Below are 16,859 nucleotides of genomic sequence, written 5' to 3' on the forward strand. Positions count from 1 at the left end.
TGTCTTGGTGGGTTATAGTTAATAGGTAACATTGTCTTGGTGGGTTATAGTTAATAGGTAACATTGTCTTGATGGGTTATAGTTAATAAGTAGCATTGTCTTGGTGGGTTATAGTTAATAGGTAACATTATATTGGTGGGTTATAGTTAATAGGTAACATTGTCTTGATGGGTTATAGTTAATAGGTAACATTGTATTGGTGTGTTATAGTTAATAGGTAACATTGTCTTGGTGGGTTATAGTTAATAGGTAACATTGTATTGGTGTGTTATAGTTAATATGTAACATTGTCTTGGTGGGTTATAGTTAATAGTTAACATTCTCTTGGTGAGTTATAGTTAATAGGTAACATTGTCTTGATGGGTTATAGTTAATAGTTAACATTCTCTTGGTGGGTTATAGTTAATAGGTAACATTCTCTTGGTGGATTATAGTTAATAGGTAACATTGTCTTGGAGGGTTATAGTTAATAGGTAACATTGTCTTGTTGGGTTATAGTAGTTAATAGGTAACATTGTCTTGGTGGGTTGTAGTAGTTAATAGGTAACATTGTCTTGGTGGGTTATAGTTAATAGGTAACATTGTCTTGGTGGGTTATAGTTAATAGGTAACATTGTATTGGTGGGTTATAATTAATAGGTAACATTGTCTTGGTGGGTTATAGTTAATAGGTAACATTGTCTTGGTGTGTTATAGTTAATAGGTAACATTGTCTTGGTGGGTTATAGTTAATAGGTAACATTGTCATGGTGGGTTATAGTAGTTAATAGGTAACATTGTCTTGGTGTGTTATAGTTAATAGGTAACATTGTCTTGGTGGGTTATAGTAGTTAATAGGTAACATTGTCTTGGTGGGTTATAGTTAATAGGTAACATTCTCTTGGTGGGTTATAGTTAATAGGTAACATTGTCTTGGTGGGTTATAGTTAATAGGTAACATTGTCTTGGTGTGTTATAGTTAATAGGTAACATTGTCTTGGTGGGTTATAGTTAATAGGTAACATTGTCTTGGTGGATTATAGTTAATAGGTAACATTGTATTGGTGTGTTATAGTTAATAGGTAACATTGTCTTGGTGGGTTATAGTTAATAGGTAACATTGTCATGGTGGGTTATAGTTAATAGGTAACATTGTCTTGGTGGGTTATAGTTAATAGGTAACATTGTCTTGGTGGGTTATAGTTAATAGGTAACATTGTCTTGGTGGGTTATAGTTAATAGGTAACATTGTCTTGGTGGGTTATAGTTAATAGGTAACATTGTCTTGGTGTGTTATGGTTAACAGGTAACATTGTCTTGGTGGGTTATAGTTAATAGGTAACATTGTCTTGGTGTGTTATAGTTAACAGGTAACATTGTCTTGGTGGGTTATAGTTAATAGGTAACATTGTCTTGGTGGGTTATAGTTAATAGGTAACATTATCTTGGTGGGTTATAGTTAATAGGTAACATTGTATTGGTGGGTTATAGTAGTTAATAGGTAACATTGTCTTGGTGGGTTATAGTTAATAGGTAACATTGTCTTGGTGGGTTATAGTTAATAGGTAACATTATCTTGGTGGGTTATAGTAGTTAATAGGTAACATTGTCTTGGTGGTTTATAGTAGTTAATAGGTAACATTGTCTTGGTGGGTTATAGTAGTTAATAGGTAACATTGTCTTGGTGTGTTATAGTTAATAAGTAACATTGTCTTGGTGGGTTATAGTTAATAGGTAACATTGTCTTGGTGGGTTATAGTTAATAGGTAACATTGTCTTGGTGTGTTATAGTTAATAGGTAACATTGTCTTGGTGGGTTATAGTTAATAGGTAACATTGTCTTGGTGGATTATAGTTAATAGGTAACATTGTATTGGTGTGTTATAGTTAATAGGTAACATTGTCTTGGTGGGTTATAGTTAATAGGTAACATTGTCATGGTGGGTTATAGTTAATAGGTAACATTGTCTTGGTGGGTTATAGTTAATAGGTAACATTGTCTTGGTGGGTTATAGTTAATAGGTAACATTGTCTTGGTGGGTTATAGTTAATAGGTAACATTGTCTTGGTGGGTTATAGTTAATAGGTAACATTGTCTTGGTGTGTTATAGTTAACAGGCAACATTGTCTTGGTGGGTTATAGTTAATAGGTAACATTGTCTTGGTGGGTTATAGTTAATAGGTAACATTTACTTGGTGGGTTATAGTTAATAGGTAACATTGTATTGGTGGGTTATAGTAGTTAATAGGTAACATTGTCTTGGTGGGTTATAGTTAATAGGTAACATTGTCTTGGTGGGTTATAGTTAATAGGTAACATTATCTTGGTGGGTTATAGTAGTTAATAGGTAACATTGTCTTGGTGGGTTATAGTAGTTAATAGGTAACATTGTCTTGGTGGGTTATAGTAGTTAATAGGTAACATTGTCTTGGTGTGTTATAGTTAATAAGTAACATTGTCTTGGTGGGTTATAGTTAATAGGTAACATTGTATTGGTGTGTTATAGTTAATATGTAACATTGTCTTGGTGGGTTATAGTTAATAAGTAACATTGTCTTGGTGGGTTATAGTTAATAGGTAACATTGTCTTGGAGGGTTATAGTTAATAGGTAACATTATCTTGGTGGGTTATAGTAGTTAATAGGTAACATTGTCTTGGTGGGTTATAGTAGTTAATAGGTAACATTGTCTTGGTGTGTTATAGTTAATAAGTAACATTGTCTTGGTGGGTTATAGTTAATAGGTAACATTGTATTGGTGTGTTATAGTTAATATGTAACATTGTCTTGGTGGGTTATAGTTAATAAGTAACATTGTCTTGGTGGGTTATAGTTAATAGGTAACATTGTCTTGGAGGGTTATAGTAGTTAAAAGGTAATATTGTAATGGTGTGTTATAGTTAATAGGTAACATTATCATGGTGTGTTATAGTTAATAGGGAACATTGTCATGATGGGTTATAGTCAATAGGTAACACTGTCTTGGTGGGTTATAGTAGTTAATAGGTAACATTGTCTTGGTGGGTTGTAGTAGTTAATAGGTAACATTGTCTTGGTGGGTTATAGTTAATAGGTAACATTGTCTTGGTGGGTTAAAAGTCAGGGAACAGGACTGATTTTAGGGTTAAAAGTCAGGGAGCAGGACTGATTCTAGTGTTAAAAGTCAGGGAGAACGACTGATTCTAGTGTTAAAAATCAGGGAGCAGGACTGATTCTAGTGTTAAAAGTCAGGGAGCAGGACTGATTCTAGGGTTAAAAGTCAGGGAGCAGGACTGATTCTAGTGTTAAAAGTCAGGGAACAGGACTGATTCTAGTGTTAAAAGTCAGGGAGCAGGACTGATTCTAGTGTTAAAAGTCAGGGAGCAGGACTGATTCTAGTGTTAAAAATCAGGGAGCAGGACTGATTCTAGTGTTAAAAATCAGGGAGCAGGACTGATTCTAGTGTTAAAAATCAGGGAGCAGGACTGATTCTAGTGTTAAAAATCAGGGAGCAGGACTGATTCTAGTGTTAAAAGTCAGGGAGCAGGACTGATTCTAGTGTTAAAAGTCAGGGAGCAGGACTGATTCTAGTGTTAAAAGTCAGGGAGCAGGACTGATTCTAGTGTTAAAAGTCAGGGAGCAGGACTGATTCTAGTGTTAAAAGTCAGGGAGCAGGACTGATTCTAGTGTTAAAAGTCAGGGAGCAGGACTGATTCTAGTGTTAAAAATCAGGGAGCAGGACTGATTCTAGTGTTAAAAATCAGGGAGCAGGACTGATTCTAGTGTTAAAAATCAGGGAGCAGGACTGATTCTAGTGTTAAAAATCAGGGAGCAGGACTGATTCTAGTGTTAAAAGTCAGGGAGCAGGACTGATTCTAGTGTTAAAAGTCAGGGAGCAGGACTGATTCTAGTGTTAAAAGTCAGAGAGCAGGACTGATTGTCAGGGAGCAGGACTGATTCTAGTGTTAAAAGTCAGGGAACAGGACTGATTCTAGTGTTAAAAGTCAGGGAACAGGACTGATTCTAGTGTTAAAAGTCAGGGAGCAGGACTGATTCTAGTGTTAAAAGTCAGGGGGCAGGACTGATTCTAGTGTTAAAAGTCAGGGAGCAGGACTGATTCTAGTGTTAAAAGTCAGGGAGCAGGACTGATTCTAGTGTTAAAAGTCAGGGAGCATGACTAATTCTAGGGTTAAAAGTCAGGGAGCAGGACTGATTCTAGGGTTAAAAGTTAGGGAGCAGGACTGATTCTAGGGTTAAAAGTCAGGGAGCAGGACTGATTCTAGGGTTAAAAGTCAGGGGGCAGGACTGATTCTAGTCTTAAAAGTCAGGGAGCAGGACTGATTCTAGGGTTAAAAGTCAGGGAGCAGGACTGATTCTAGGGTTAAAAGTCAGGGGGCAGGACTGATTCTAGTCTTAAAAGTCAGGGAGCAGGACTGATTCTAGGGTTAAAAGTCAGGGAGCAGGACTGATTCTAGGGTTAAAAGTCAGGGGGCAGGACTGATTCTAGTGTTAAAAGGTAATTCCTCCACTTTTCAACCTCGTATTCATCCTCTCCAGAACCAAAATAGAATCTATACTTGTGGAAACAGGACGTTTCTATGATCTGTAGTTAAAAAGATAAGAAAAAAGTCTTTAAAAATTGTTCTCTGTGACATAAAAGTAAAAAACTGTGATTTTCAAAACCTGCACTAGGTTTCTGGCCCCATGGAGGGTATTTTATTGCTCCCAACACCACTGACAATCTAATTGTGTTTGAAAACCACTGCTTTTAAAATGTTTAAACTTTTGAAGATGTCATCGGGTAGAACTTTGTAACTTTATACTTTTTTCTACAAAACTTAGAAATGCACCATTTTCACATTTTATTTAATTACGTTTTTACGGCTGAATTGGACATTTAAAGGTAATTTTTTTAATATAATTTTTCCTCCACAGCAACATGAACACCTGAATACTTTCACATACACACCAGAGGAGGCTGGTGGAGGAGCTATAGGAGGACAGGCTCAGTGTAAAGACTGGAATGGAATAAATGGAACGGGATCAAACACTTCATTTATTTATTCAATTTCAGCCATAAAAATGAACCCGTCTTCCTATAACTCTTCCCACCAGCCTTTCCTAAGAAATTTCTCCGTTCTGTTAAAAGGGAAGTTGAGAACACCACATGTTGTTTCTGTTGTATTGACATGGATCTACATTAAACCACAGGTTCTGTTCTTGAGACTGATGAGGAAGAGTGGGGTGGTAAGGATTTTGCAACACTACTGTAGTTGGCACAAACTTGTGACTAAGTTAACTTCCTGTTTGCAATACTTGGGGGGAATTCAATGTTATCTTTCAGCCTTCCCAAAACCAAAGACAATCTCTGTACAGGATCTGAATGTATAACCTTTTGCATTAGAACTTTTCTGCAATGTAGAGAATTTAAAACTTGTAGTGTATTTGAGATTAATATGAAAAGGTTTTTGAAGTTTGTAATATAGACTACTTCCTCTGCAATAGCGTCAGAAAATATGGTATTTCCTCATATGAAATTGTAAATAAGTTTGTAGCCTACGCAGTTACAAAATGGCTGTAGAAACTGTGGCACAGATTTCTCTGTACAATTAGAAGATAAATGTGTTAATTTGAAGGAAAGACTGGCAGACTCTGGTAAGTCTAGGCTAATTATTATGAAGTTAGTTCGTCAGACATTCAATAGACAGAGTAGGCTGAGATATGATCCTTTATACTGATGAACAACCTGATGGTCTCTTTAGGAAATGTTTTTAAATATCCTTTATATTGATAAACAACCTGATGGTCTCTGTAGGAAATGTATTTAAATATCCTTTATATTGATGAACAACCTGATGGTCTCTGTAGGAAATGTATTTAAATATCCTTTATATTGCTGAACAACCTGATGGTCTCTGTAGGAAATGTTTTTAAATATCCTTTATATTGATGAACAACGTGATGGTCTCCGTAGGAAATGTTTTTAAATATCCTTTATATTGCTGAACGACCTGATGGTCTCCGTAGGAAATGTTTTTAAATATCCTTTATTTTGATGAACGACCTGATGGTCTCTGTAGGAAATGTTTTTAAATATCCTTATTGTTGCTGAACGACATCATGGTCTCTGTAGGAAATGTTTTTAAATATCCTTTATATTGATGAACGACCTGATGGTCTCCGTAGGAAATGTTTTTAAATATCCTTTATATTGATGAACGACCTGATGGTCTCTGTAGGAAATGTTTTTAAATATCCTTTATATTGATGAACAACCTGATGGTCTCTGTAGGAAATGTTTTTAAATATCCTTTATATTGATGAACGACCTGATGGTCTCTGTAGGAAATGTTTAGGAAATATCGCTACATGCTCAGTTATTTAGAATGAAACTGATTTGAAGGTGATGAGTCCTGCTACTGGTAGTCTATCTTTACTCTGTCAGGACCACTTGTGGATCGCGGCAGGGGTCCAGGTGGGTCGGGGGATGACATTGCCCCCCAAAAAATCAGTATAAAATTAAACGACTAAAACTAAATAGAAAGTATGTATAAAAGATTATGGAAAATGTTCAATCAACTAAATAAAAGCTAGATTTTGTTATAATGTTTGAGCATAAGAAAACAGGATTAGCCAGGATTATGTCAACAACAACAACAAAATTGTTCACCGTTCATCCCAACTCAAAAAACACCTCAGTTGGTGGGTCACAAAGCACGTTTGGGAACCCCTGCCTTAACAAACAGTGACAAATATAACAAACAAACAGTGTTATTATTATTGTTATTATTATTGACACTAAACATGGAGATGAGGTGACAAATATCAGTCACAACTACATGTTCATGTGATGCATTAAATCCCCCGACTGTTTGGATGTGTCTGTTAGTAAATGTTTTATTTCTAAGAGATAATGAATAAATAAGAACAATTGACATTCAATAATTAGTTGTCACTGTGTTAACCACAACCAACATGTTGGATCTCTGTTTAGTTGTCACTGTGTTAACCAACATGCTGGATCTCTGTTTAGTTGTCACTGTGTTAACCACAACCAACATGCTGGATCTCTGTTTAGTTGTCACTGTGTTAACCACAACCAACATGTTGGATCTCTGTTTAGGGGTCAGTGCTCAAATGAGTCTCTCTGGGGAGAGAGGAGGGGGACCTGCCTCTAAAATGAGTCTCTCTGGGAAGAGAGAGGAGGGGGGCCCTGCCTCTAAGACGAGTCTCTCTGTGGAACATGACTCTAAAACTAAGAGGTGAGATGACAATTTTGTTGAATAATTATTATGTTTATTTCCAAAAATCACATTTGTTTTTTCATCAGATTGCTTATGTGTGTATGTAAAAGTATAACTTTAAACCGTCCCCTCGCCCCGACACGGGCGCGAACCAGGGACCCTCTGCACACATCGACAACAGTCACCCACGAAGCAGCGTTACCCATCGCTCCACAAAAGCCACGGCCCTTGCAAAGCAAGGGGCAACACTACTTAAGTCTCAGAGCAAGTGACGTAACTGATTGAAATGCTACTAGCGCGTACCCGCTAACTAGCTAGCCATTTCACATCCGTTACACTCACCCCCCTTTCAACCTCCTCTTTTTCCGCAGCAACCAGTGATCCGGGTCAACAGCATCAATGTAACAGTATAACTTTAAACCGTCCCCTCGCCCCGACACGGGCGCGAACCAGGGACCCTCTGCACACATCGACAACAGTCACCCACGAAGCAGCGTTACCCATCGCTCCACAAAAGCCACGGCCCTTGCAAAGCAAGGGGCAACACTACTTAAGTCTCAGAGCAAGTGACGTAACTGATTACATTTACATTTACATTTAAGTCATTTAGCAGACGCTCTTATCCAGAGCGACTTACAAATTGGTGCATTCACCTTATGACATCCAGTGGAACAGCCACTTTACAATAGTGCATCTAGATCATCTAGATCAATAGTGCATCTAGATCAACTGATTGAAATGCTACTAGCGCGTACCCGCTAACTAGCTAGCCATTTCACATCCGTTACATGTACACCTTCAATATTAATTACATTTACATTTTAGTCATTTAGCAGACGCTCTTATCCAGAGCGACTTACAGTAGAGTGCATACATTTTATTACATTTTACATACTGAGACAAGGATACCCCTACCGGCCAAACCCTCCCTAACCCGGACGATGCTATGCCAATTGTGCGTCGCCCCACGGACCTTAATGTTATCAGATTGTTTATTAATAGATTTGAGATGTGTATAAAACTGTTATTTCTTAGCAAAACTCAATATATCCATTGTTTATCAGGAATGGATTGTTGGTATCCTGTATATTTGACTGTGATATGTGGTTGTCTCACCTAGATATCTATATATCCATTGTTTATCAGGAATGGAATGTTGGTATCCTGTATATTTGACTGTGATATGTGGTTGTCTCACCTAGATATCTATATATCCATTGTTTATCAGGAATGGAATGTTGGTATCCTGTATATTTGACTGTGATATGTGGTTGTCTCACCTAGATATCTAAAGATGAACGCACTTACAGATGCCATAAATTTATTAATTTGACTCAGTTTCTCAGAGCAAGAAAAGAATCCTGCAGCAACAGGAAATATGAATTATTATGTGGATTATAATTGTCACAGGCCGGCTCATAGCCTGTGACAAAAATGAGAGGACACGAACAACAGGTATAGGCCAATTAAAAAGGTTCTTTATAATAAACCAAAAACTATTAACTTTAAACTAAGAAAAAGGAATGAGGTGTGGAAGTATCATAATGTAAGGTGTATGTAAAGTGCATGGATGCATGAATCTGTGTGTGTGAATATGACTGAGTGAAAACTATGCAAAACTACAAACGAACAAACAAAATAGGATCATACCTGGAGGAGCAGAGAGAGAGAGAAAAGTGATTAGTGAAGCAGTTTAAATACCCTGAGCCCAGGTGGCTCCATTCACTAACGACCCTCCTCTGCCTGCAGGAGGAACCGCCCCTGCAATGCAGAGGGGCCGTGACATAATTAATTAAATGTTTTTTTTTAGGGCAAATCAAGTTTGACATTTTTAAAGTGGAAATTCCAAACTATGTATAGAACCATTTTAAAGGCTGAAATACACTACAATACAGCATTTGTATTGTAAGTCACTCTGGTGCCTGGTTTCCTCGATAGCGATGGAATTTAGGTTTACAAGTGTTTTAAGTGTATCTTTCCTACAACAGCTGAAGATGTAACATGCATTTCCCATGCACCACGCAGAGAGAATGGTCACTATGACGACTGAAAACACAACCGTGGGACGAACGAGTGACACATTTCTGGGCATGGGCGGTCCATTTAAAATGTATTCATTTGCCTTGCACGTATAACTCATCATATGTCATGAAACGTCATCAGAAGTGTCCACCTAATTTGAGGGCTGAGGGGAGAGGGTGTCTTTAAGTCTTTGAAACGCAGCCATGGATAGTTTCTAAGTAACATTACCACGTGATCAATGACGTCCAAAGCTTTGTCTGATCTCATGCTTTTCTGACCCATTGTTGTTTAAATTGTTGTTTAAATAATGTGTGTTATTTAGTGTAGCCTACAATAATATTCTGTATTTGGTATTCTAAATAATACCACAGATGCATAGATTCTGAAAACAGTGAACCTGGAGGCTAAAAGAGAACCCCACATTCTAACTAAATGTTGTTTATTAGTACTCAAATCCTTCAATGGCATTTTCGGTACAATTTGGTGAAATCCCCAAAAAGTTCAGAAATCCTCGGTTTCCCATCACCACGTGATATGTCTTTTAGTAAATGTTTTTTTTTCTAGGAGGGACTAGAGACTTCATGCATAGCTTTAATTTATACTCATGAGTGTAAATGTCTTTATTCTCAGCACTTATACGACCAGTTTTCTACTCTGAGACGCTTTGTGGATATGGGCCCAGATCTCAACATATTGTTATTAAAAACGTAGAATGTTTGTTTAACATAATAATAAAACATGAATATTACTAATGTAACCCACTGTAAAGACTGGGTTTAGTTGATTGTGTTGCACTGCTCATGTCCACGTACAGAACTGTCCACGTCCCCGTACAGAACTGTCCGTGTCCCCGTACAGAACTGTCCGTGTCCACGTACGGTGTGGCGCCAAGCATATTGTCCAGTTACACGCAGAGTTGGCTGAGGTGATCTTGGGGAATAACGATGGAGTTTGTTACAGTGTTGAGACACCGAAGTTAAGTGTTCAATTATTTTAATCGAATAGAATCTACAGATTGCGTGTTGAAGATAAATACTTTTACTAAGACTATTAGTATATTAGTAATTGACTGACCCGGTTTCTCCAGATCTCCCAACAGTACTATTTCTAGGGTCAATTTTAGATCAATGCTGTGCATTTTCAGCCATTCCTGAACCTGAGACCAGAAACAGGCTACCTGAGGGCAATACCAAAATAAATGGTCTATTGATTCTGTATCCTCACAACAAAATCTGCAGAGCTTCGATGATTTTATGCCCCAAATATTCAACATTTTGTTGTTGGCAAGAATTCTATATAATAATTTTAGCCTAAAAGCACGAAGTCTTGAATCTTGCTTTGTTTTATATATTAACTCATACACCCTTTACCATGGAATCGGTACATCAAAAATCTCTTCCCAACTATTTTGCAATCTGTATGGCACAGTTGTCAACATCCTGGTCCTCAAATGAAACTAGTATACTTTCCTATTTATGACATTGTTATTCCTCTGCCAGTTTTGATCCTTTATATTTGGCAGACAGACCAGTTCGATACCTCCTCCATTTTTGGGGTAATGCTGTAATCAATTGGTTGTACTCTTGGATTGAACAGACCTTCCCGTACAATTCTGATAACTCCATGAAGAACATAACTCTACCATTACAATTTACAATATCATTTAAGAACAAAATACTCTTTTCAAACATCTTTCCCATAAATACAGGTATTTTATCAACCAGCACATTTGAGTTCAGCCATAATATTTGTTGTAATATTTGTTCTATCTTTTCAGGGGGGTGAAATTAAAATTGTAGCCAGCTCTGGAATGCTGGTTTTAAAAAGAAAGATACTTTGAAAAAAGTATAATTCTCAATTAATCTAAAATGAGACATGGAAATCTGCACAAAGGCACAAAGGCCATTTTTAAACAATGGATGAGCTTTTCTTTTTAATCTACTGGAGAACCATTTAGGGTTCAAGTAAAACTGTTGAATCGGTGAAGCTTTTAGAGAGAGGTTTAGGGCTGTTATATTTAATAACCTCAACCCACCCAATTCATATTCATTATACAGATAGTCACTCTTTATTTTGTCTGGTTTAGCGTCCCAGATAAAGCGAGATATTTGTTGCTCATATGATTTGAAAAACAAGTCATCAGGAGCAGCAGCATCATAAACTGAGAGAAGATTAAGGGGTTAATCAGGGCAGTTTTCCATAAATAGACAGGTATTTACCTCTCCACAGATCAGGGCAGTTTTCCATAAATAGACAGGTATTTACCTCTCTGCAGTTGCAGGATCTTATCCATTTTTTTTGTACTTGTTTCTGGTCATGTGACATTGCCCTTGTTTATCATATCAAATCAAATCACATTTTATTGGTCACATACACATGGTTAGCAGATGTTAATGCGAGTGTAGCGAAATGCTTGTGCTTCTAGTTCCGACCGTGCAGTAATATTGTCACACTCTGGCCTTTGTTATATTGATTTTCTTTATTAGTTTAGTTAGGTCAGGGTGTGACATGGGATGTTTGTGTGTTTTTGTCTAGTTTAGGGTGTGTGTATTGTTTAGGGGGTTTTGTAGTATGTATGGGGTTGTGTTCAGTGTAGGTGTTTAGGAAAGTCTATGGTGGCCTGATTTGGTTCTCAATCAGAGACAGCTGTTTATTGTTGTCTTTGATTGGGAGCCATATTTAAGGCAGCCATAACCTTTAGGTGTTTGTGGGTAATTGTCTATGTTGAACGTTTGTAGCTTGTGTGTGCACTAACGTTTGTAGCTTCACGGTTGTTTTGTTTTGTTAAAGTGTTCGTTTTGTGTTTCGTCATCTCTAATAAAAGAAGATGTTCTCATATCCCGCTGCGCCTTGGTCCGCTTATTATGACGATCGTGACAAATATCTAACAAGTAATCTAACAATTTCACAACAACTACCTTATACACACAAGTGTAAGGGAATGATTAAAAATATGTACATAAAAATATATAGATGAGCGATGGCCGAACGACATAGGCAAGATGCAGTAGATGGTATAGAGTACACTATATACATATGAGATGAGTAATGTAGGGTATGTAAACATTATATAAAGTGGCATTGTTTAAGTGACTAGTGATACATTTATTACATCCAATTATTAATTATTAAAGTGGCTAGAGATTGAGTCTGTATGTTGCCAGCAGCCACTCAATGTTAATAATGGCTGTTTAGTCTGATGGCCTTGAGATAGAAGCTGCTTTTCAGTCTCTCGGTCCCTGCTTTGATGCACCTGTACTGACCTCGCCTTCTGGATGATAGCGGGGTGAACAGGCAGTGGCTCGGGTGGTTGTTGTCCATGATGATCTTTTTGGCCTTCCTGTGACATCGGGTGGTGTAGGTGTCCTGGAGGGCAGGAGGGCAGGAACTCAGTCTGCCTCCTCAAATTGCACCCTATAGTGCATTACTATTGGCTCTGGTCAAGTAGTGCACTATATAGGGAATATGGTGCCACTTGGGACAGAGTCTCAGACTTGAATCACTGGTCCTGGAGACGGCTAGTTGTTCATACGGTATTGTTTTTAATGATTAACCTTGAAATGCAGTGGACTGAATCAGGGTCACACAGTGTTTGTTGGAAGTCTTAAACAAATCTACTTTGAGACAAAGGTATACACCTCACACACATGGTTATGGGCTTAAAAACAAGAAGACACCTGTACCATGTCAGATATGGAGTTGAAATGGATTCCATATTGTTTTTTCATCCCAATATGACACTTTATATACATCACAGTTGACTGAACTATAACAAAACCATTTGGAATAGAAACACCGGCTTTTCGGCCTACATTTTTTTTATTATGTTAATTAATTATGAAATTATTAAAATGATGAATAACATTCCACCTATGAGGTCACTAGGTAATCTGACTGCAGGAAAGGACTCCAGGTAATAATGATAAAATATGAATAACATTCCACCTATGAGGTCACTAGGTAATCTGACTGCAGGAAAGGACTCCAGGTAATAATGATAAAATATGAATAACATTCCACCTATGAGGTCACTAGGTAATCTGACTGCAGGAAAGGACTCCAGGTAATAATGATAAAATATGAATAACATTCCACCATGAGGTCACTAGGTAATCTGACTGCAGGAAAGGACTCCAGGTAATAATGATAAAATATGAATAACATTCCACCATGACGTCACTAGGTAATCTGACTGCAGGAAAGGACTCCAGGTAATAATGATAAAATATGAATAACATTCCACCATGAGGTCACTAGGTAATCTGACTGCAGGAAAGGACTCCAGGTAATAATGATAAAATATGAATAACATTCCACCATGAGGTCACTAGGTAATCTGACTGCAGGAAAGGACTGTAGTGGCTGAATCAGAATTAGTTAGGTAACATAGATAGATAAGATGTTATTTTCATCATATGCTTGTGAGATACCTGTCATTGGAATGGTTCCCTTTGGACTATAGGGTTGGCAGTTGCATTTTTCCCTTCTCAGCTGGGGCTCAGTCACTTGGGGCGAGAGGTCAGGCTTGTCTTCATATGTCAATGTATCTGTTAAACCATGTGATGCTATGAAGAATATCAGAAGGGGAGGAGGAGGCTTGGAAATGTGTCTGTAACTATTGTATGTCCCCTATGAGGTTGCCCTTATCTTGACCTAGTATATGACCTAAGAGGCTTACTGTCTTTTCTGAGCTTATCCAGGAGGATGTGTATTTTAGATGGGAGTATCTAGAATTGACAATTGATATATGCCATTGGATGAGGTAATGTTTTGGTACCAAGCACGAGATTGAAACCTCGTTTTAGGAGACCAAACTGAACGATAATTTATAGCTAATGCTATCTAGCTATGGGATACTCCTCTTTCAAGTAAAAGGTTCTTTGTGAACTGTTAGTAAGAACTGTGGTTTGTCATGTAAGTTAGGAGGGGGTGTATCTTGGCTATAAATTATACTAAGAATTGTTTTGTAGATGCTCTCAGAAAATTCATTTATAAACACTGAATTGATCTGAGAGTCAATAAAAGGGCTATGGTGAAGCTCATATATAATTAAAGATGGACTTTATAATATAACTCTGACTTGTGTGTGGTTGGCTCTCATTATTGAGTAATACAGGAAATTACCACGACACTACTTCACAGGCCTCCGATAACTCTATCGGCTTTGGAAAATTGGTTGTATAATTCGAACTCTGATTATTACGATATATATGTGCAGACGATTTACTGGGGAGAGTCAGGTAGAAGCCGCTGTGTTCCATGATGCACTCCTGTGTACACGCGAATTATGTGGTATTTATCATGCATGAGGGTTTAAGTTAACCCCCGTTGCCTCCACCACATCGTGCTCTAATACCCAACTGTTGAACTTTTGGGGCCAGTTTTTCCAGTGGACCAGCACCCATTTTTTTCCCTTTTCTCTCTTTTGATCTAGAATCTCCTCCACGTGAAAGACCTTGTCTTTACCCAACTGTACCTTCTGTAATTCCTTCTCATAAAAAGATCCCTCTATAAACTCCCCGTCATAATCTTTTAACTTGTAGACAAGGGGTATGCGCGGGAGACATTCGGAAACGGTGAACACCTCATCGCTGTAACCTTGCTCATATTTTTTGTCGAAAACACCCCTCAACTTGGATATACGCACCAGGTCCCCCGCTATGATTATTTTTTTTCTTACGGCAAAGGGGGAACAAACCATACAGATTTTTAAAGACTTGAAAAGAGTTTTCAGAAGAGACCTCGGAGGGCTTCATCTGTATACTCTTATGGTAGCTGTTGTTGTACCCCTTTACTAAATCTTGAACTATATCGATATATCTATGCGTGTTGTGAGCTGTAAAATATCTCCACATCCGCTCCTTCAGAGTTCTGTTAAAGCGTTCAACAACTGAAGCTTTCAAATCCGAGCCTGTAGCAAAATGTACTATATTGTGCTTCTTCATGAGTTTCTGAAAAGTATTATTAAAAAATTATTTTCCGCCATCAGTCTGCACTTTCTTGGGGGCTCCTCCTTCCTTCAAGATAGAGTCAAAGGCCCGGGTCACCTCTGCCCCGCTCTTTTTTTTAAGCCCCTTACAAATGCTATTTTCGAGAAAATATCTATAACCGTTAGCATGTAGCAATTTCCATCATTTTTATCGGCAAGGGCCTGCATGTCACATAGATCCGCCTGAAATTGGGACAAGGGATGCGTAGAAAAACCTATATTTCTTGGAAATTGCTTTCTTACAGGTTTATGGAGAGTATATGCATCCTGCTCTGATAGCCACTCATTCACTTTAGCATCGCTTAACAGGCTACCTGTTTCTTCGACTATAGCTCTCTGGAAACGCTCTTTACCCCCATAAGACCCGGGGTTAGAGGGATTATAATAAATGTTTTTCAACAGCTTCTCCGCCATCCTTCTTGCCTCGCTGAGGTATAATAACGTTAATGAGCCACTTTCAAATAACGACAACATTTCATTTTCATTTTTAGAATTTTTATTTTATGAATGCACCAAGTATTACGTATACAGACAATTCAGGATTCGTTGCAAGATACATGTCCCAGTATTCTCGACGATCACAGCATGCAACACCCTATATTTTTGGTTAAGATTTACAGGCTTGTGTCGCTGAATTTTTAAAACACACACGTCAGATATATAAGCATATAAACAACAAATATGATACACGTTAACATTAAATGGTGTTTCAAACAAATAAAGTAAAATCTTAGACAAAGTTGTTTCTAGTTCTTCAGAATCATCCACAAGACGGGATACCAGTTGTGTCCATTGTAGACTCTCGCCCGTATGTCGTACATGATTCATGATTTGTTCCATTTTCAGCACACGCTCTACATTAACCCAAGCATTGTGTGTCGTGTAGAACGATACATTGTTCACTTTATTTTCAATAATTTGATGCATAACATTTGTAAGTTCTCTCAAAAGAAAAAATGTATTTATTCTCTCTAACATCGTAGACACATAGTTGCCCATTGCTTTACATCTAAATAACAAAATGTCACTCGGTCTCTTGGGGTTTATTGAGCCAGAAAGTCATCACATCAGCCACCACAGCTTCCCGGTATTTATTGTCGTCCACCAGGGTGTGTCGGATTTCTTTGAGTTTCTCGTGGATGTAGATTGCCTCCTTCAGTTCATGTAGGAAAGCCTCGGTTACCCCGTAAACTCTGGGAATAGACGGCACAAGACCCATAGACTCCAGGGCTCTGACCAGCGATGATATAAACCTGCAGGACCACAGTCTTTTCACCAGCTCCTCAAAATGGTTGAAGAAGTAGTATCTTGGCGGGTCGTATAGGCACGGATGACGGCGCTGGCTGGGATAATTGATCTCACAGCCGATGCATTTTTCTCTTATATATTCTCCAATCACCACGCCTAAAAGTGTCGCTACAGAGGCCTTGATGGTGTCCACAAAAATAGTACTGACTACCCCATCAAACACATCCTCAGGCTGTGTAAATGTAGGGGGTGTCGTGGGTCTTGCCAGGGGGGATTAGAATGTCGGGCTGCGAGGCATAGAGTCCTTAGGGTCTGACCCTAAGTATGGTATGAATGGTATGAATATCCATGGTATATGATGAAATGAAAAACTGGAGGCTTTTTTTATTTTATTGTTG

At 38.0% G+C, this 16,859-nt stretch overlaps 1 long non-coding RNA gene across 1 annotated transcript; it reads left to right on the forward strand.

Annotated features, from left to right (window-relative positions):
* Nucleotides 1–5,007: 5,007 nt before the first annotated feature.
* LOC129832847 (uncharacterized) lies at nt 5,008–11,992 on the forward strand. The gene is made up of 3 exons (XR_008756011.1): nt 5,008–5,613; nt 7,082–7,220; nt 7,574–11,992. It is a non-coding gene; the product is annotated as an uncharacterized LOC129832847 (long non-coding RNA).
* The last annotated feature ends 4,867 nt before the right edge of the window (nt 11,993–16,859 follow it).

The sequence above is a fragment of the Salvelinus fontinalis genome, chromosome 34, assembly GCF_029448725.1.
Source record: "Salvelinus fontinalis isolate EN_2023a chromosome 34, ASM2944872v1, whole genome shotgun sequence".
Taxonomy (NCBI): domain Eukaryota; kingdom Metazoa; phylum Chordata; class Actinopteri; order Salmoniformes; family Salmonidae; genus Salvelinus; species Salvelinus fontinalis.